The sequence below is a fragment of the Lolium rigidum genome, chromosome 2, assembly GCF_022539505.1.
Source record: "Lolium rigidum isolate FL_2022 chromosome 2, APGP_CSIRO_Lrig_0.1, whole genome shotgun sequence".
Lineage (NCBI taxonomy): Eukaryota > Viridiplantae > Streptophyta > Magnoliopsida > Poales > Poaceae > Lolium > Lolium rigidum.
In genome coordinates, this window is record NC_061509.1 from 34,879,922 (window position 1) to 34,903,350 (window position 23,429).

Sequence of the window (23,429 nt, forward strand, 5' to 3'; positions counted from 1 at the left end):
TCAAATAAAACTTACCACAGTAACTGAAGTTTCACTTGACTTGCTGGAATTGAAGTAGATCATCAAGTCAAGCGCTATAAAATTCACTGTGATCTTTGCTAAAACCTTGTTTCGGGTAGAAATGATTTGATCTATGGACTAGATCAAATGGAATTAGCTTTACAACAAACAACACCTTAAGTAAGGGTCAACCATAAGATCTTCTCAAAGATCTCAACATGACATTCCTTACAACAACACATGAATAATTATTTAACTATAAATCAAAGAGCACAATTAATTGAGAAACTATTCTTTACTTATCTTTTCCATGTCTTCTATTTATCAATACTCCTACCATAATACACATGGTATATATTCAACTACAAAATGGAATCCAAACCAAGGACATTTATATTCATTCCTTATCAACCTTGACTGTTCAGTCTTGTTCATTCAAAACTATTCCTAGTAAACCTCAGAGAAAGGAGAGGATCATCTATATATGTTTATACCATCCATTGAGTAGAACCTAGCTTAATATTCAAACCCTATCTAAGTGAGGTAAGTCATTGATACTAATTAATGCTATAAGGAGTACAAGTCAAGTACTAAACCTTAATTGACTTAGCCAACCTTTGGTGGTAAGTGAGAACCTATTTTATTAGGGATTCAAGAGAGGATAGTGTTGTGATCATTACACCTTGGTAATGATCATAAACCCTAGAGAGAACCCTACTTATTCAAGAGAGCTCAAGTTAAAATTGTAGACTCAAGTATATTGACCAATACTTGATCTTGGAGAGGAGAACCATGTTTCACCAACAAACCATTATAGGACCAATACTTTGATCATTACAAATTGGGTGATAATCATAAACCCTAAGAATCTAAGTGAGTGTGATGAGGGAAGTAATAGAGAAGAGAGATTAGTGAGGAATAAGTTGATCATGTCTAATGCATGATCTTACTTTGTAGATTAAGATTATAAGACAAACTTGTGAAATAATCAGAGATCATCCACCACATAAAATGATAGATCCCTAGCAATTAAACCCAAACCAATCCTCATGCCTTGAATGTAAGAATAATGGCATTGACTAAACCTTGTTTATCCAAACATCTGGGACAATCCTAGCATTGCCTTGATACAAGAAATCTACCTAAGTGAGGAGGAGTAACCCTAGTCAATTAATCATAACCCTAGCTATTGCCCAAGTCCTAATCCTAGTTGTGTATCACTTGGGTGATCACTATTAAAACCCTAGGCCATATTTGAATACCAATCCAGGTATCACTTTGGATCATAAATATAACCCTGCCTTGCCTCATGCCTAATTATACTTCAACTAGTGAAGCATCACTAAAACCCTAAACCTTCACATGGATTCACTCCACATAAAATATTATGCCCTAACTGTGTATCATGGATCACAAGTATAAACCAAGCCTTATACCTAAGCTTAAATGCTATATAAGTGAGTAGAGTGAACCAAATATCCAATTCTATTTTGCATTCCAAGGAACTTGTTTAGCTAACCAAATAAAGTAATGTTTTATAAAATAGAATTCCCTTAGCAAGTGAGTTAACCATAATGAGCTTAGGATCTATTTCAAATAATTCAAGTTAGAAATTTGCTAAGCAAGATTATTTAACATAGAGTTAAGCCAACCACTTTTCTTAAACCCTTAGAAATAGTTGTCCACATAAAATCATGAATCCACCCCATCCTCATTACCATTTATGTTAAACTCTAGCAATAATTAAAATATGTGTGAACCATCAATAATTTTTAGCACCCTAGTAAAATTTAATAATATGCTTACCATGCACCTGTTATAAAATTCAAACCATTTAAACAGATTTGGTTCCTAAATTAAAAAGGAATTGAGCTAAAAATCTAAACCCATTTCTACTTTAATTAACCCTCACAAAATATCAATCTAATCATAAATTGAATATTTATTTAAACAACAAAACTATGCAGTAAGCATTGTTAGCAAGTTATATTGATATTCAAATAATGTAGAACCTGCAAAACAAAACAGAGTTTAAATTTGAATTCAAAACAATAAAATAGAAATAGAAAATAAAAACAGAAAATAGAAAAGAGAGAAAAAGAGAGGAAACTCACCTGGCTTACCTGGATCGCAGCAGCCCGAAGCCAACCCAACAGCAGCCCACGTCGAAGCCCAGGTGCAGCCCAGCCCACGTACAAATATCGTTTCGCTGGCTTTAAAATTCGTGCGAGGAGAAAACACGTCGTCGTCATCGTCTCCGAGCTCGACAGCGCGGCAGAGCCAGTAGGCCACGACCTCGTCGTCGATAAGCATGCCCAGGACGTCGCCAGACACTCAGAACCATGCCCAACCTCTCTCGCGTCCGAGCTTATCCGCGGAAGAAAAGATCTTTGCCCAACCAAAGCTTCCAGAGACCGCCACCTCTCCGACCATGGCCATCACCGTGTCGAGGCCACAGGGCTTCCCTTGGCCTATAAATAGGTGGAGAGCATCGCCGTGCACTTCTTGTTCGCCTCCGCCACTCCATTTCTTCTCCATCCATCTCTATCTCTCATGCTCATCCACTCATTGTCGCCGGAGTCGAAGACGAAGCCGATGGAGGAGGCCACCCTAGCCTCCGGCGCGTGGTCCAGGAGGAGCGCCTGAACTCAAGGAGCATCTGGGAGGAGCCCAGCATCCAGGGGAACCGTGTGGAGGATCAATTTCGTCGATCCCTTCCGCAGCACATCGCCGGGAAATCGCCAATCGCCGTCATCTCCGTCGACCATCGCCGGAGCCGACCACACCTTGAGCTTTAGGGTAAGCATACGCATCTGTAGAGCTAGATCTCGCATCCTAGAACCTCCTGTAGCTTCTGATCCGATTCTCGCCGGAGTAGCACCGCCGCAGAGCTCATCGTCGGCGACGCTCCGGTGATCCCCTTGCCAAACCAACACCACCATTCGCTTTGTCTCGTTGTACTCGTTCCGTAGAGCCTAGCCGCGCATCTCGGGAGGCCGTAAATCGGCGGCGCCACCCTCTACTGCCCGCCGGCGTTTAGCCACCGGTGAGGTCAAAGGTCCTGGTCAACCTTGACCAGTCTTTGCTGGCGTGGCAGCTGACGTGGATGCAAGCCCCACCAGTCAGTGCCTGAGAGTAGATCTGTCCGGGTACATTTCGTTTTTAGTTTAATTTTTAAAAAAACCAGAAAATAGCTGAAACTTTGTAGAAATAGATAAAATTCATGTTAACTCAGAAAAATATAAATAATATATCAAAATGCTCACAAAAATAAATTCTATTCAAATAAAATATAAAATAAAAATGTGTGTCAAAATAAAAATTCACTTATTTTTAACTTTATTAATTATGCATTTTCATTTGTTTTAAATCCAATTTGAATTCAATAAATTAGTGGAGTTCCAAAATTAAATAATAGCTATTTATTAATTAATTAAAATGATAAGATTAATTTTATTTATCATAATTGCACCCACTTAAATATTAGTGATAATTTATAAACCCTAATTTGCAAATTGCTATTTTCTACTTTTTATTAAATATTAATAAAGCTAGAAAATGCTAAAATCTAATATTAATTTAGTAATTCAAAACTTGTTTACTTAAACATCTTTAGTTAACAAGTTAAGTATTTTAAAACTTAATAACAATTATTAAACCCTACTATCTAAATTAAACTTAATATAGGAGTTACCCTAATTATTAATTCTTGAACAAATTAATAAAATATCAAACCATTATTAATTTTGTTTTAAAGTAATTAGTGACCACATATCTATTGTCCATTATTAGTTTAAGAGTTGTATCATAATTTAGAAACCCTAATACTACCAAACTAAGAACCTTGATTCCATTATTTTATGTGATCATTCCACATTAGTTGCAATTTAGAAACCCTAGTTATGTATCACATGTGATCATGTGAGATTTACTTTACATGTAGAACCCTAGTAAGAAACAAATGAATGCATGATCATGATCTACTAAAATAAAACAATATCACTTTACATGAGATCATCATTTCATGTCTTTATTTTTGATTAATACCTATATGATCCACTAGTGCCACTTAGGGGCAAACCCTAACTTGTTATTCACCTACTAACCCCATTAACCATCATTCTTAGTATCACACCAATAGAATCAACCTCAACCATCATATCCTAAAAGAATCATGATGATGAACCCTAATACCAATCTTGTGTAGTAATTCACATCACATGCTCCTATTCAACTAAACCCTACTTAGGAAATGATAAGCCACTTAGCTTAGGAACCATTAGAGATTATTTAGTAAAACAAATGTGAAGCCATAGTAAACCCTAATAGCAAACCTATGGAACCATCTTAATAATCATCCTTTGATATGATGTATATGAGAAACCATGGTAATAACCCTACCAATACTTGCTACATATAAACCCATTCAACTTAAAGAACCCAACTAGTTTCTATTAGAAAACTAAATGAACCCATTAGTAAACCCTAGAAGCCCATAGCACCTAATTATAGTAGTTCTTGTTCTTATTTAACATGTTCTTCAAAAGTTATTCTTTTGAAGTAAATACACAAGTAAACCATATAAGTAAATAGTTCTTGTTGAAACTACATATTATTTCTTAATTAACCTGTTCTTCAAGAGTTATTCTTTTGAAGTACAAATGTCAATCAAACCATAGAAGCCCATAGTTCTTATTTGAAATACTTATTATTTCTTAATCAATATGTTCTTCAAAAGTTATTCTGTTGAAGTATAATATAAGTAATCATCAACCATGTCCTGTAGAACTTAAAACTGACCACTACTATCGATTTGTTATGCAACCACCATTCCTTTGTATGTATGATTGTTATGATGCATTATATCACTTGTTTGTGCTATAATATCACCAACCCTAATAAAAACCTTGTTTGAGAACCATCCTAAAAGTGTAACACACCCTAAAGAAATCTTTACAAATCATCCATCCTAAAGCATCGAGGTTAGGTTATGCTCGAGACGATTGCATCTCATACTATTCATTATAGCATCTTTGCCAGTTCTTTAAACATTGTCCTTACCGGACAATGATGGTATTTCAGAATTTGGAGTTATCACGCAACGAAGCTTTTGCCTGCATAATCTTGCAGTCAAGAAAGGCAAGTTCATCGCTTGCTCATGCTATTTGATTATTTTTATCAAATTATATGCAAAGTACTATACTTATCACTCTTGCATTGAAAAGCAGAATATTACTTTACAATTATGAATATGACTATGTGGTGGGCAATGGAACCATGGTATGTGTTGATATGGTGGAGGTTCCATTGCATGGGTACTACTCATCTAGGACTAAGTACCAATGCCGTCCAGTGATTCTAGCGCCGTACAAAACGCGTTGACCATAAGATCTATAATGGCTCTGGGGAAGCCAGCTGTATCTTTTCCCTCTTGCATATCAACGGACCTGGTGGAGCCTGGCTGGGTGTTGGGATAACACTGCAGTAGGTTGGGAAATCCTTTAAAATCCCCATCCGTGTGGATGAGAGGCTCTATCGTCTATGATGGATTGTCCGACGTACATCAGGGGTAAAGCCGTATGATCGGGAGATGTCTACCGGGGATGTACGAGTGGACAAAAGGGTGAGTATCCAGGGTCGCGGAGAAGGCAGTGTAGGCTTGGATCTTATTTCCTGGCCTCACACCAAGGAAGTGTGGACGGGGACGATTCTTCCGGTTGGCAAAAAGGATGAGGTCTCTTATGGGAAAAGTAACGCACCTCTGCAGAGTGTATCAAATTGTGGTCTGTCACTCCATGTTCCGGGAAGGGAACTACGAACGCGGCAGAAAGGAACTCCGTGAAGTTCGGTCAACTCCGTGAAGACTGACGGGAATAGTTTTCAGAATAAAATAAACCTTTTGAAGAAATGTTTATGAAAATTTGCATTTGCCTATGACTTTCTCAGTCCGTGGCTGTAGCTAGTGCATGATACACCTATTTCCTAATATGAACTTGCCGAGTACGCTCGTACTCATTCCCTCCCATTTGAACCCCCTTCTTAGATCAAGGCACCGAAGGAGAAACTACCGTGGAACTCGAAGACAAAGGAGTCAACTCGCAACAAGATGAAGAACCCAAGCAAAGAAGTCAATGAAGTCAACTTCTGCAGCAACTAGAGTGGAAACTTAGACTAGTAATAGAAGGGAACCTTTCCCTAATCCTAGCACCTAAGTAGCTAGATTTCTATAGCAAGCCAAGTAGCTCTTAAACTTGGGTTAGCAATAAGTTAGACTACGAGTCGTTCTTCTAGAGCTTTATTTGAAGTTTTACCTCACTGTCAAGTTGGAGGCTGTGTTGATCTTATGTAAACAGTTCGTGTGTACTTCTATAGACATACCTTGGACTCGCATATGTTTCTGTTGTACCACTCTGAGGGATGTAATATGAGTGGAACGGTGTTTCACTTGTGTTATGTCAACGACTTGTGTACTACACCATGCGGTGGTACGCTGGGTCACCACAGCTGGTATCGGAGCAAATGCTTTGACCCTAGGATTAAAACCCTTTAAAGGAGACCTATAGGTTTGGTAGTGTCTATAGGAAGTGTCTTAGCTAAGTCAACTATGCTAAACCAACTATTCTTTTGACTTGAGATGGGTATTCACTTGAGAATAATCCTGACACACTTGAGTCAATCTTTCTTATCTATTTTATTAAGTAAAGTTAGTTAGTTATCTTGCTTCATTCCAAATAATTAGAACACCATTGGAGCTTAAGATAATTGGTGGTAGTAGACCACAGTTGGTATACAATACATGGTAGTCCAAAGAGAGGATACAACCATAAGGAAGATATCCTATTGGAAGATGTATACCAAGACATGTTATAGCTAAGTAAAAGTCATTTAAAATATCAAATAACTGATGTTAAGTAAGGAAGATAAGTTATATAAGGTAGTATATGCCTATGATGAGTCAATCATAGGAGGTAAGGATGAGTGATAGGGGCTATTTAAGGCTACTTTTCATGATAGAGTTGGTAATCATATATGATTCACTTGAGAGTCATGATGTGATGGAGTAGAACATCATAAGTACGATAACAGAAGTATGATGAGGAGTAAAATTTTAGGGAATAGTTCAAAAACTTAGGCCTTAAAATCATGGAAATTATGTCAAGTATGCCTAAACCATAGTCTATAGTCTAAAGAAGGCTGTATTAGAGCATAACTTATAGAGAAACCTGGGAGTTATATGTGCTAGGATCTAACAATCCTGTGTTTTAGAGTAGTCATGTTATGGTCTCGAGAGATCATGTGAGGTTAGTTTCCAATTGAATGGAAGTTAAGTTAGCACTTTCCAAGGAAATTAGGTTAACCATAATCCATTTAGACCAATTTGCTCAAGTTTATTTGTTTGCAATTGAGCAATCAAGGTAAATATTGAGACAAATAGTAGGAATCCATATATATGTGCTAAGTATCACAACCTAAACCTCTCTTATGTGGTGTTATATACTACACATCAGAGCCTGATGTTTAGGGATGTCTTACCCAACTATTTTATTCGGGCATATAAGGATGTGTAGTATAAGCACAAAGATGGATCTTCTTGGATTTCATTGGATTTTCATTGTTTGCCTAGATCCATACATGAAGTTTGACTTTGATATGCAAATGCATGTTGCAATATCAAACTCTTACTTGATGTTATAGATCTAGATGGTAAAGGTATTCGAGTGAGGAAGTGACGAATTCTGAAGACTTTGAAGACAAGATGAAGGTTCACTGGAAGAAGGAAGTAAAATTGTGGGAAGCAACCACAATACTCTAAAGGAAGGATCAATCAAAGCTCACTTTTATCCTTAATCAAGGAGTACTTCAACATGGAAGTACCATGAAAGTGAGAAAAATAGTGAATATGGAGCAGTAGAAGTTGAGCCATATTCATTATGGAAGAAGGGAATGCAAGTGAAGTCACTTACGATACTATCTTCATAGTGTCAACAAGTGATTTTCTTGCAAAACAAACCCTATAAGAAGGAAAATTAAGAAATGAAGTCGCAGCTGATATAATAAGACCGCAGCTGATATAGGATACTTATGAAGAGAAAGCATTTGAAGTGAGGTAGATCTTAACGAAAACTAGAAAAGTATCCGCATCTGGTAGGTAGATGTTGACTAGAGCCATAAAATAGTCCACAGCTGGTATCAAATAAGCCACATCTGGTGCTAGATAGTCTGCAGCTGGTAACAGATATCCCGCAGCTTAATCAGTCTTTCACTTTAAAGGAAAGAGGGATTCCGCAGCTGGTATTCCGCAGCTGGTATTCCGTAGCTGGTAAACATTTAGCCGGAGGATTCACATCGGATACCCACAACTGTGTGGATACACCGCAAAGAATTCTTCGTGAGACGTTAGAAAAGTACAAAATATAAACCAGACTTAGACCAACTACCTAACCTTGGAGTTTAATGATCAGAAGAAAAAGGAACTTGAAGATCATTAGTAAACTCCAAGGGGGAGAGGAAGGCTGAAGTAGAAGTATTAAGATATGATGTGTAGTATGATAGACAAAGAAAAAGGTCTGAACTGAGAGGAAGTTCAATCTTATTTTCATAAGGTTGTTGGGAAGTACCCATATAATAGTACTCTCAGGAGGATGTGAGACCAGAAGCCGAGGTTCATATCTCGAGGAAGTAAGGGTTAGACCCTAACTTGAGTTGGTAATTGTAATTACTCAAAACCAAGAGAACTTAAGTAAGTCTAAGATAATGAAGTTGGACGAAGAAGATGTCGGAGAACAATCGAAGCCTAAGAATACAAAAGACCGAAGAGTTTGACCATACCAAAACCGATGATTATTAGAAAGATTCCTTTCATGGAACCTAAAGAAACCAAAAGGAAGATAATTAGCATAAACTAGAAGCCATGATTGGATGGACTAAATGAGTCTAATCCATTCGTAGGAATAAAACCACCAAAACCATGCCTATTGTAAATACCTTACCAAGTACCATTACTATAGTTATGGTAGCAAGGGAAAACAATGCCTTACCTTAAACAAATCTTTTAGAATTAAGCTTTGGATCACCGTAGCTGGTAGAACCAAGCTATGGGTACCCAGATAGGAAGCTATTATTACAACCAATAGTAAAGTCTATTAGCATAAGAAGATGTCCTAATCCAAGGATCTCTGAAGAGTAAGACTATAAGCTTAGAGTGTTGGAAGAAATCATATAATTGAAGAAAGTATCAGTGCCAGACATCAGAAGACTTCCGGAAGGATCTGGACAAGGGATATATCCAATTATATCTAGTGAGATCACCATGGAGTTTGAAAGGATTGTGATCTGTTCAAGTCAGTTCCACATTCCGAAACATGAGAGCGTTCAAACTTCGGGACGAAGTTCAGTTTAAGGGGGAGAGGATGTAATATCCCAGGTTTAGAGGCAATAAAATGAGAGAACACCAAAGTGTGCATTGCATTCATGCATAGAAAATCCGGGGAATTTTCGCGCTTTCAAATAAAACTTACCACAGTAACTGAAGTTTCACTTGACTTGCTGGAATTGAAGTAGATCATCAAGTCAAGCGCTATAAACTTCACTGTGATCTTTGCTAAAACCTTGTTTTGGGTAGAAATGATTTGATCTATGGACTAGATCAAATGGAATTAGCTTTACAACAAACAACACCTTAAGTAAGGGTCAACCATAAGATCTTCTCAAAGATCTCAACATGACATTCCTTACAACAACACATGAATAATTATTTAACTATAAATCAAAGAGCACAATTAATTGAGAAACTATTCTTTACTTATCTTTTCCATGTCTTCTATTTATCAATACTCCTACCATAATACACATGGTATATATTCAACTACAAAATGGAATCCAAGCCAAGGACATTTATATTCATTCTTTATCAACCTTGACTGTTCAGTCTTGTTCATTCAAAACTATTCCTAGTAAACCTCAGAGAAAGGAGAGGATCATCTATATATGTTTATACCATCCATTGAGTAGAACCTAGCTTAATATTCAAACCCTATCTAAGTGAGGTAAGTCATTGATACTAATTAATGCTATAAGGAGTACAAGTCAAGTACTAAACCTTAATTGACTTAGCCAACCTTTGGTGGTAAGTGAGAACCTATTTTATTAGGGATTCAAGAGAGGATAGTGTTGTGATCATTACACCTTGGTAATGATCATAAACCCTAGAGAGAACCCTACTTATTCAAGAGAGCTCAAGTTAAAATTGTAGACTCAAGTATATTGACCAATACTTGATCTTGGAGAGGAGAACCATGTTTCACCAACAAACCATTATAGGACCAATACTTTGATCATTACAAATTGGGTGATGATCATAAACCCTAAGAATCTAAGTGAGTGTGATGAGGGAAGTAATAGAGAAGAGAGATTAGTGAGGAATAAGTTGATCATGTCTAATGCATGATCTTACTTTGTAGATTAAGATTATAAGACAAACTTGTGAAATAATCAGAGATCATCCACCACATAAAATGATAGATCCCTAGCAATTAAACCCAAACCAATCCTCATGCCTTGAGTGTAAGAATAATGGCATTGACTAAACCTTGTTTATCCAAACATCTGGGACAATCCTAGCATTGCCTTGATACAAGAAATCTACCTAAGTGAGGAGGAGTAACCCTAGTCAATTAAACATAACCCTAGCTATTGCCCAAGTCCTAATCCTAGTTGTGTATCACTTGGGTGATCACTATTAAAACCCTAGGCCATATTTGAATACCAATCCAGGTATCACTTTGGATCATAAATATAACCCTGCCTTGCCTCATGCCTAATTATCAATCAACTAGTGAAGCATCACTAAAACCCTAAACCTTTCACATAGGATTCACTCCACATAAAATATTATGCCCTAACTTGTGTATCATGGATCACAAGTATAAACCAAGCCTTATACCTAAGCTTAAATGCTATATAAGTGAGTAGAGTGAACCAAATATCCAATTCTATTTTGCATTCCAAGGAACTTGTTTAGCTAACCAAATAAAGTAATGTTTTATAAAATAGAATTCCCTTAGCAAGTGAGTTAACCATAATGAGCTTAGGATCTATTTCAAATAATTCAAGTTAGAAATTTGCTAAGCAAGATTATTTAACATAGAGTTAAGCCAACCACTTTTCTTAAACCCTTAGAAATAGTTGTCCACATAAAATCATGAATCCACCCCATCCTCATTACCATTTATGTTAAACTCTAGCAATAATTAAAATATGTGTGAACCATCAATATTGTTTAGCACCCTAGTAAAATTTAATAATATGCTTACCATGCACCTGTTATAAAATTCAAACCATTTAAACTGATTTGGTTCCTAAATTAAAAAGGAATTGAGCTAAAAATCTAAACCCATTTCTACTTTAATTAACCCTCACAAAATATCAATCTAATCATAAATTGAATATTTATTTAAACAACAAAACTATGCAGTAAGCATTGTTAGCAAGTTATATTGATATTCAAATAATTTAGAACCTGCAAAACAAAACAGAGTTTAAATTTGAATTCAAAACAATAAAATAGAAATAGAAAATAAAAACAGAAAATAGAAAAGAGAGAAAAAGAGAGGAAACTCACCTGGCTTACCTGGACTGCAGCAGCCGAAACCAACCCAACAGCAGCCCACGTCGAAGCCCAGGAGCAGCCCAGCCCACATCCAAATACCGATTCGGTTGCTTTAAAAATCGTGCGAGGAGAAAACACGTCGTCGTCATCGTCTCCGAGCTCGACAGCGCGGCAGAGCCAGTAGGCCACGACCTCGTCGTCGATAAGCATGCCCAGGACGTGTTATCACCAGATTTTGGACAAATCCAGAGGTGGGCCGTAAGAGAGATGGGCTTGGAAGACTACACGTGGGAGATCTCTGAAGCGGCCTTGCACGGAGAATTTGGGCTAGTTTGCCCGTGTATCTTTAATTATAGTAGATTATATCTTAGATCAAGATTTAGAGTTTGTATCGCACACGGTGGGATATTCCCACGTTAGAAAGTCCCCTGGACTATAAATATGTATCTAGGGTTTATGGAATAAATAACAACTCACGTTCAACCCAAAACAAACCAATCTCGGCGCATCGCCAACTCCTTCGTCTCGAGGGTTTCTATCAGGTAAGCGACATGCTGCCTAGATCGCATCTTGCGATCTAGGCAGCACAAGCCCCACGTTGTTCATGCGTTGCTCATACTGAAGCGTCTTTGATGGCGAGCAACGTAGTTATCATAGATGTGTTAGGGTTAGCATAGTTCTTCGTATAACATGCTTACGTAGTGCAACCCTTGCATGTCTAGCCGCCCTCACACCTATCTCAGGTGTGGGGCGGCACCCCGCTTGATCTTTATTTAGTAGATCTGATCCGTTACGATTGCTCCTTGTTCTGCAAGGATTAGTTTAATATCTGCAATAGTTAGGCCTTACAAAGGGGTGGAGGATCCAGCGGCACCTAGGGTGGCGTTCGCAAGTCCTAAACAGGATGTTCCGAGGATCAACTTCATGTTGGTTTTTAGGCCTTGTTTAGGATCGGCTTACGATCACCGTGCATGGCCGCGAGGCCCAACCTGGAGTAGGATGATCCGATTATGCGGTGAAAACCCTAAATCGTCGTAGATCTAATTAGCTTTATCTTGATCAAGCAGGATCACCATATATTCGTGCACCCCGTACGAATCATGGGTGGATCGGCTCTTTGAGCCGATTCACAGGATAACCTGAGAGCCGATCGAGGCTCGTATTTAATGTTTACGTGTATGCCATGCAGGAAACTAAGCGAGGCATCCCCATCACCTTCCCGACCGGGTATAGGTCAGGTGGCACGCCCTTGCACTTCGCATCGGACGTGTGACCAGAAGAGCATTGCGGGCCGTCGCTCGGAGGGGTCTCAGCCAGCCGCAGCTCTAGGCTCTTCCCGGCTCTACCGTGTTGATAGTTGCTGCCCGCCGGTGGGTTTTGGCAGTCAACACATTCTGGCACGCCCGGTGGGACAATCGTCTACATCAACCACATCGCCATCTACATCTGAGATGGCGGACGGCATGCCAGTCACCTACGAGGAGCTGCCTGACGAGCTCAAGAAGAGATACGACGAGATCAAGGTCACCCTCGAAGCCGACCTCATCGGCTCTTTCCAGAGAACCCGTTCCCATGGCATCAGATGGAAGGGATTCTCACCGCAAGGTGCACTCGATGGGATAGACCTCTCCGCCCGTCGGAGGAACGCACCGAGGGCCTGCGGCGAGAGATCAACTACTTGGTGGCTCACTCGCTACACCGCCACTCTGAAAACTTGGTCAACGTGTTGGAGCGTCTCGATCTGCGCGTGATCCAGGAGATCATGAGCCACCAGTACTCACCGTCAGGACCAGCTCTCGGGACGCATCAAGGAGAGTTGCCACTCCAGTCCCGTCCACCGCTGCCATATGCGTTGGCAGCACCGAGCTGAAGTGCCGGCTACACCGGCATTCGTCGTCTACAAGATCGGTGGTGACCCTAGTGACTGCCGGTTCTTGGCCGAGGCGCCTAAGGAGATCCCTCAAGGATACGCGTGCACGTATGTGCCGGTTGTGGCAGCCGGGCACTCTCAAACCAGGCCACAACATCGAGGGACTCCGGCGAAGACAGGGAGGAACGTCGGCAACGAGCTTGAGAAGCGGACGTGGCTAACTAAGTATGCCACCCCGACGAAACTCCAGAGCCCAGCTCCTGCGGTTGGCTCGGAGCTGGAAAAGCAAACATGGCTGGCTAAGTACGCCACCCCGGCGAATCTTCGAGTGCAACTCCGCAGCCCGGCACGGCGGATCAGATCGGTACCATGCGAGAGACCGGTTCGGCATGGTGCCGAAAAGAAGGGCAATCGGCTATTCCAAGCCGTACCCCGACGAGTACGAGATGATCCCGCTGCCACCTAAATATCGGCTCCCCGACTTCTCCAAATTCGGTGGATCGGATGGCTCCAGCTCCATCGAGCACGTCGGCCGATATTTGGCGCAACTAGGACCGGCTTCAGTGTCGGATCAGCTACGCGTGAGGCTCTTTTCACAGTCCCTCACGGGATCGGCTTTTGGATGGTACACCTCTCTGCCACCAAACTCCATCCAGTCTTGGAAGCAATTGGAAGAACAATTCCATACGCAATACCATTCAGAAGCTTCCGAGTCTAGCATTGCCGATCTAGCACAACTACGTCAGAAGCGCGGAGAAACGGTGACAGAGTACATCCAGCGCTTCAGGAATCTTAGGAACCGATGTTATTCGGTTCGTATAACTGAAAAGGAAGCAGTCGAGTTGGCAGTGGCTGGCCTTGCAACACAGCTCAAGGACATGGCCTCCCAAGCAGATTATCCCTCGCTGGCGCACATGGTTCAGAAACTATCAGCATATGAACAACGCCACCCGGACCTGTACCAAGACAAGTTCAAGCGTGCAGTAGTCCCGGTCGATGCGAGAGGAAGACGAAGTTCTCGCGGGAGACCAAGAAGTAGCGATGGCTGAGTGGACTCGGGAGGAACCCCGTGTCCTGCAAATGGGTAAAGCCACCAGGGCCGCCCAGGGGATTTGATTTTGACGTGACCAAGACTGAACAAATCTTCGACCTCCTGCTCAAGGAGAAACAGTTGACGATTCCTGAAGGTCTCAAGTTCCCCACGGCGCAAGAGCTAAACGGAAAGCCGTACTGCAAATTCCACAACTCGCTCTCCCATGCCACCAACGATCGCAGGGTGTGGCGTCGGCACATCCAAGCGGCGATAGAGAAGGGGCGTTTAATTTTCAACCAGTACGCCATGAAGGTCGACACCCAACCCTTCCCCGCCGTTAACATGGTGGAAGTCACCTACCACGAGGGTTGCCGGCCAGTCCCTCGTTCGGTATCAACATGGTAGGACACTGGAAACCACTGCGGCAAAGATGGAGATGAGGGCAGCTGCTCTCATAGCAAAGACACAAAGGAGGCCGCTCCACGCGATCGGCTCCATCATGATGGCAAGCGCTACGTCACAGAGGGAGAGGTGAAGAACATAAGATATCAACGACCTCTTTCTGATCACCTCCTCAACAAATATGTGAGTCAGTATGACCAACGCCGACGGTCCAATTATGATGATGAAGGAGATCGTCTGGCTAGAGAAGCCAGAAGACATCGTCGGCAGGATCGCGATGAGGAAGAGCACGAGCGCCGTGCCACGGACAGGTCAAGGGAGCAAGATGACAACGCCAGACACTGGGATTGCCCTTTCTTCAGATACTGCTGGGATTCAGGAATGAGCCGATTGCCCACAATCGGCAATTGCCCAGAATGCAACAAGAAGAAGAAGGAGGCAGCCAACGTGTCTGTGTTCAAGCGCTTAGGGCCACTCCCGCCACAAAGCAAACGCGCTGAGTCACCTCGTTGGGCAGATCTTGAGGATTCCGCAGACGAGGGACTAGAAGATGAAGAAGACAGGTACCACCGTCCAAGGTGGTGCCCTGACGGACTCAGCCGTTCACAAAAACGCAGGGTTCAGCGGTTGCGCGGCCTGGAGGAAGCCGAAAGGTTATACCTGCATACGCTAAGAAAGGCACGGCCTGATCTGGCTGCAAAGGTTCAGCGAGCCCTGGATGAAGAGGGTCGTCCACGGAGAATGGAGTGGCGTCCCAAGCAAAAGAAAGCCGATGATGAAACATCGGCTGGCACAAACATGGTGCTCGTCTTGCCGACGAGAGCTTAGCGCTCCACGAGTCTACAATGCACTCAAGGTGGACGACGAGCGGGCGCATCAAGTCAGAGGTTGGGTTGGTTTTATCCAGCCTGACCGAGTAGCAAGATTAAACCAATGAGCAAACCGTGCGAGGCTGATCCTTGTGATCGGCCCCAAAAAAAATTATGAAGGAGCTTTACAGAACCTTCAGTCAGTACTCTAATGGAGGCCGATTCCAGCAATCGGCCAAAATTATGTTCGCTACATATTCAGCACATATTCTGCTCGTGTTCAGCAATGATTCACTGGGCAGCGGCCACGTCGGCAGATGAAAGGCAGCATGGATCTTTGTGGAGCCGACATGTAAATACAGGGCCCTGGCTAAACCATAGAAGCCGATGTCTGCAGTCATTTGGCAAATATCGGCTCGGGGGGCATATAGTCAGATGGACATGTGCAGATGAACATGTGCAAACACGTGCAGACATGCGTGCAGTGGAACATTGGGGGCCGATTAAGAAAAATCGGCCAAATAAAAAAAAATTTAGCCAATGCAGATACGTGGCCATCGACTCAAGAGGTACAATTGTTATGAGCAGAGGGTCAATGAAGCAGGTTTCCTTTTGCGAGTAATGTGCAGATCAGGTTAAGGATGTGTTGCATCAGATCCACCAAAGGAAAGGAGCCGATCTGACCCGCAAGGCGCGAAGAGTAGACTGAAGAAGCTCGTGGGGCAGCTCACCCTGAAAGTTCTCTGCTCTGGAAAGCCGATTTTGTTGAGATCGGCTGGTTCTGCATCATGACTTGGGAACCGATGACGACACGTTTGGTTAGTCCACTGATATGCTCGCCTTGATAGAGGCTCGGGGGGCAACGGATGGCGCATAATTTTCTGTTCTTAATAAGCCGATTGAGATTTCATCGGGCTGAAAACCCAGTGGTATCGACTTCAGCATCAAGTCGTTTCAGCAGTGGTTCTGGGGCTCTCGTAAGAACGTCGATCTGCCTAGTTGTCCGCCAGAGCTCAAAGTCGTCAGTAGGCAAAAGATCAAAAGGATGAAGAATGGGGCATTGAGATACCGGTGCGTTGTCATCGGCTCGTTAGGCGTTGGCTAAGTGACGATCGGCGGGGTCAGTATAAAAGGGAATCGGCTGAATTGGCATAAAAGAAATTGGCAAAATCAAATTGGGGAATTTCTTCATTGATAAACCAGATTTCTTACATAGAAGAGCTGATTGCTCTCAAAAGGGAGTACTAAGGGGATACATTGCCCCGTCTACTGCTGCTGATCCTATTCTAGAGGTCCTATTCTATGGGCCGTCACTGCCCTCGTCGTCACCATCGTCAGCGCTGTCGGCGCTGCTCCCGGCTGAGCTCGTCGTCGCTGCTGTAGCGGCCGCCGGCAGGACCTTCGTTGTCCTCGTCCTCCACGTCGTCGTCGTCGTCGTCGCTATCATAATCACTAAGGTTCCCTGGCCAGGGGCAGTGGCGCTTGGCCGGCGGCTCGCCGGAGGGGCTGTCGTCGTCGTCCTCCTCCTCCTCTTCCTCCTCCTTCACCTCGGAGGAGGTAAAGTCATCCCAGGAGAAGCGATCGTCATCGCTCTCCTCCTCCGATTCCCCGTCGGCAAGGAAGCGGAGGTCGCTCTCCCCGTCCGTCGAGGACTCGTCGTCCTCGGACCGGATGGAGAAGTCATGGTCTGGCTCTTCCCCGGCCTCTATGGCGCGGCGGGTGTTGGCCGCATGGACCTCTTGTGGGTTCGGTGCCGGCATCGGCTCGGGGGAGGAAGAGGACTCAAAGGAAAGTCCCGACGAGGCAGAGGAAGAAGAAGACATAGTGTGCAGGAGGGCTTTTTTTTTGGGGTGCCGATGGCTGGAACAGAGGAAGGGGATAAAGATAACTAATCAATCGGCACGGTTAAATAATGAGAAACCTGGTGGGAATTACTGCCATTACAGTTTCCGAAGGGGTGATGTCAGAGTTGTCAAATTTTGCAGAGAAGCTGAGAGGACAGGGCATAATGATGACGGATGCTGCAAATGGCTCTGCTCTGCCACGACATGACCCTTCGAAGGAAAAACAGAGTGGTTTTGGAATTATCATTGCCAAAACCAGGGGGGCATGTGTTATCACCAGATTTTGGACAAATCCAGAGGTGGGCCGTAAGAGAGATGGGCTTGGAAGACTACACGTGGGAGATCTCTGAAGCGGCCTTGCACGGAGAATTTGGGCTAGTTTGCCCGTGTATCTTTAATTATAGTAGATTATATCTTAGATCAAGATTTAGAGTTTGTATCGCACACGGTGGGATATTCCCACGTTAGAAAGTCCCCTGGACTATAAATATGTATCTAGGGTTTATGGAATAAACAACAACTCACGTTCAACCCAAAACAAACCAATCTCGGCGCATCGCCAACTCCTTCGTCTCGAGGGTTTCTATCGGGTAGCGACATGCTGCCTAGATCGCATCTTGCGATCTAGGCAGCACAAGCCCCACGTTGTTCATGCGTTGCTCGTACTGAAGCGTCTTTGATGGCGAGCAACGTAGTTATCATAGGTGTGTTAGGGTTAGCATAGTTCTTCGTATAACATGCTTACGTAGTGCAACCCTTGCATGTCTAGCCGCCCTCACACCTATCTCAGGTGTGGGGGCGGCGCCCCGCTTGATCTTTATTTAGTAGATCTGATCCGTTACGATTGCTCCTTGTTCCTGCAAGGATTAGTTTAATATCTGCAATAGTTAGGCCTTACAAAGGGTGGAGGATCCAGCGGCACGTAGGGTGGCGTTCGCAAGTCCTAAACAGGATGTTCCGAGGATCAACTTCATGTTGGTTTTTAGGCCTTGTTTAGGATCGGCTTACGATCACCGTGCGTGGCCGCGAGGCCCAACTCTGGAGTAGGATGATCCGATTATGCGGTGAAAACCCTAAATCGTCGTAGATCTAATTAGCTTTATCTTGATCAAGCAGGATCACCATATATTCGTGCACCCCGTACGAATCATGGGTGGATCGGCTCTTTGAGCCGATTCACGAGATAACCCGAGAGCCGATCGAGGCTCGTATTTAATGTTTACGTGTATGCCATGCAGGAAACTAAGCGAGGCATCCCCATCACCTTCCCGACCAGGTATAGGTCAGGTGGCACGCCCTTGCACTTCGCATCGGACGTGTGACCAGAAGAGCATTGCGGGCCGTCGCTCGGAGGGGTCTCAGCCAGCCGCAGCTCTAGGCTCTTCCCGGCTCTACCGTGTTGACAGTCGCTGCCCGCCGGTGGGTTTTGGCAGTCAACAGGACGTCGCCAGACACTCAGAACCATGCCCAACCTCTCTCGCGTCCGAGCTTATCCGCGGAAGAAAAGATCTTTGCCCAACCAAAGCTTCCAGAGACCGCCACCTCTCCGACCATGGCCATCACCGTGTCGAGGCCACAGGGCTTCCCTTGGCCTATAAATAGGTGGAGAGCATCGCCGTGCACTTCTTGTTCGCCTCCGCCACTCCATTTCTTCTCCATCCATCTCTATCTCTCACGCTCATCCACTCACTGTCGCCGGAGTCGAAGACGAAGCCGACGGAGGAGGCCACCCTAGCCTCCGGCGCGTGGTCCAGGAGGAGCGCCTGAACTCAAGGAGCATCTGGGAGGAGCCCAGCATCTAGGGGAACCGTGTGGAGGATCAATTTCGTCGATCCCTTCCGCAGCACATCGCCGGGAAATCGCCAATCGCCGTCATCTCCGTCGACCATCGCCGGAGCCGACCACACCTTGAGCTTTAGGGTAAGCATACGCATCTGTAGAGCTAGATCTCGCATCCTAGAACCTCCTGTAGCTTCTGATCCGATTCTCGCCGGAGTAGCACCGCCGCAGAGCTCATCGTCGGCGACGCTCCGGTGATCCCCTTGCCAAACCAACACCACCATTCGCTTTGTCTTGTTGTACTCGTTCCGTAGAGCCTAGCCGCGCATCTCGGGAGGCCGTAAATCGGCGGCGCCACCCTCTACTGCCCGCCGGCGTTTAGCCACCGGTGAGGTCAAAGGTCCTGGTCAACCTTGACCAGTCTTTGCTGGCGTGGCAGCTGACGTGGACGCAAGCCCCACCAGTCAGTGCCTGAGAGTAGATCTGTCCAGGTACATTTCGTTTTTAGTTTAATTTTTAAAAAAACCAGAAAATAGCTGAAACTTTGTAGAAATAGATAAAATTCATGTTAACTCAGAAAAATATAAATAATATATCAAAATGCTCACAAAAATAAATTCTATTCAAATAAAATATAAAATAAAAATGTGTGTCAAAATAAAAATTCACTTATTTTTAACTTTATTAATTATGCATTTTCATTTGTTTTAAATCCAATTTGAATTCAATAAATTAGTGGAGTTCCAAAATTAAATAATAGCTATTTATTAATTAATTAAAATGATAAGATTAATTTTATTTATCATAATTGCACCCACTTAAATATTAGTGATAATTTATAAACCCTAATTTGCAAATTGCTATTTTCTATTTTTATTAAATATTAATAAAGCAAGAAAATGCTAAAATCTAATATTAATTTAGTAATTCAAAACTTGTTTACTTAAACATCTTTAGTTAACAAGTTAAGTATTTTAAAACTTAATAACAATTATTAAACCCTACTATCTAAATTAAACTTAATATAGGAGTTACCCTAATTATTAATTCTTGAACAAATTAATAAAATATCAAACCATTATTAATTTTGTTTTAAAGTAATTAGTGACCACATATCTATTGTCCATTATTAGTTTAAGAGTTGTATCATAATTTAGAAACCCTAATACTACCAAAGTAAGAACCTTGATTCCATTATTTTATGTGATCATTCCACATTAGTTGCAATTTAGAAACCCTAGTTATGTATCACATGTGATCATGTGAGATTTACTTTACATGTAGAACCCTAGTAAGAAACAAATGAATGCATGATCATGATCTACTAAAATAAAACAATATCACTTTACATGAGATCATCATTTCATGTCTTTATTTTTGATTAATACCTATATGATCCACTAGTGCCACTTAGGGGCAAACCCTAACTTGTTATTCACCTACTAACCCCATTGACCATCATTCTTAGTATCACACCAATAGAATCAACCTCAACCATCATATCCTAAAAGAATCATGATGATGAACCCTAATACCAATCTTGTGTAGTAATTCACATCACATGCTCCTATTCAACTAAACCCTACTTGGGAAATGATAAGCCACTTAGTTAGGAACCATTAGAGGTTATTTAGTAAAACAAATGTGAAGCCATAGTAAACCCTAATAGCAAACCTATGGAACCATCTTAATAATCATCCTTTGATATGATGTATATGAGAAACCATGGTAATATCCCTACCAATACTTGCTACATATAAACCCATTCAACTTAAAGAACCCAACTAGTTTCTATTAGAAAACTAAATGAACCCATTAGTAAACCCTAGAAGCCCATAGCACCTAATTATAGTAGTTCTTGTTCTTATTTAACATGTTCTTCAAAAGTTATTCTTTTGAAGTAAATACACTAAGTAAACCATATAAGTAAATAGTTCTTGTTGAAACTACATATTATTTCTTAATTAACCTGTTCTTCAAGAGTTATTCTTTTGAAGTACAAATGTCAATCAAACCATAGAAGCCCATAGTTCTTATTTGAAATACTTATTATTTATTAATCAATATGTTCTTCAAAAGTTATTCTTTTGAAGTATAATATAAGTAATCATCAACCATGTCCTGTAGAACTTAAAACTGACCACTACTATCGATTTGTTATGCAACCACCATTCCTTTGTATGTATGATTGTTATGATGCATTATATCACTTGTTTGTGCTATAATATCACCAACCCTAATAAGAACCTTGTTTGAGAACCATCCTAAAAGTGTAACACACCCTAAAGAAATCTTTACAAATCATCCATCCTAAAGCATCGAGGTTAGGTTATGCTCGGGACGATTGCATCTCATACTATTCATTATAGCATCTTTGCCAGTTCTTTAAACATTGTCCTTACCGGACAATGATGGTATTTCAGAATTTGGAGTTATCACGCAACGAAGCTTTTGCCTGCATAATCTTGCAGTCAAGAAAGGCAAGTTCATCGCTTGCTCATGCTATTTGATTATTTTTATCAAATTATATGCAAAGTACTATACTTATCACTCTTGCATTGAAAAGCAGAATATTACTTTACAATTATGAATATGACTATGTGGTGGGCAATGGAACCATGGTATGTGTTGATATGGTGGAGGTTCCATTGCATGGGTACTACTCATCTAGGACTAAGTACCAATGACGTCCAGTGATTCTAGCGCCGTACAAAACGCGTTGACCATAAGATCTATAATGGCTGCAGGGAAGCCAGCTGTATCTTTTCCCTCTTGCATATCAACGGACCTGGTGGAGCCTGGCTGGGTATTGGATAACACTGCAGTAGGTTGGGAAATCCTTTAAAATCCCCATCCGTGTGGATGAGAGGCTCTATCGTCTATGATGGATTGTCCGACGTACATCAGGGGTAAAGCCGTATGATCGGGAGATGTCTACCGGGGATGTACGAGTGGACAAAAGGGTGGGTATGCAGGGTCGCGGAGAAGGCAGTGTAGGCTTGGATCTTATTTCCTGGCCTCACACCAAGGAAGTGTGGACGGGGACGATTCTTCCGGTTGGCAAAAAGGATGAGGTCTCTTATGGGAAAAGTAACGCACCTCTGCAGAGTGTATCAAATTGTGGCTGTCACTCCATGTTCCGGGAAGGGAACTACGAACGCGGCAGGAAAGGAACTCCGTGAAGTTCTGGTCAACCTGTGAAGACTGACGGGAATAGTTTTCAGAATAAAATAAACCTTTTGAAGAAATGTTTATGAAAACTTGCATTTGCCTATGACTTTCTGGTCTGTGGCTGTAGCTAGTGCATGATACACCTATTTCCTAATATGAACTTGCTGAGTACGCTCGTACTCATTCCCTCCCATTTGAACCCCCTTCTTAGATCAAGGCACCGAAGGAGAAACTACCGTGGAACTCGAAGACAAAGGAGTCAACTGCAACAAGATGAAGAACCCAAGCAAAGAAGTCAATGAAGTCAACTTCTGCAGCAACTAGAGTGGAAACTTAGACTAGTAATAGAAGGGAACCTTTCCCTAATCCTAGCACCTAAGTAGCTAGATTTCTATAGCAAGCCAAGTAGCTCTTAAACTTGGGTTAGCAATAAGTTAGACTACGAGTCGTTCTTCTAGAGCTTTATTTGAAGTTTTACCTCACTGTAAAGTAGGAGGCTGTGTTGATCTTATGTAAACAGTTCGTGTGTACTTCTATAGACATACCTTGGACTCGCATATGTTTCTGTTGTACCACTCTGAGGGATGTAATATGAGTGGAATGGTGTTTCACTTGTGTTATGTCAACGACTTGTGTACTACACCATGCAGTGGTACGCTGGGTCACCACAGCTGGTATCAGAGCAAATGCTTTGACCCTAGGATTAAAACCCTTTAAAGGAGACCTATAGGTTTGGTAGTGTCTATAGGAAGTGTCTTAGCTAAGTCAACTATGCTAAACCAACTATTCTTTTGACTTGAGATGGGTATTCACTTGAGAATAATCTCGACACACTTGAGTCAATCTTTCTTATCTATTTTATTAAGTAAAGTTAGTTAGTTATCTTGCTTCATTCCAAATAATTAGAACACCA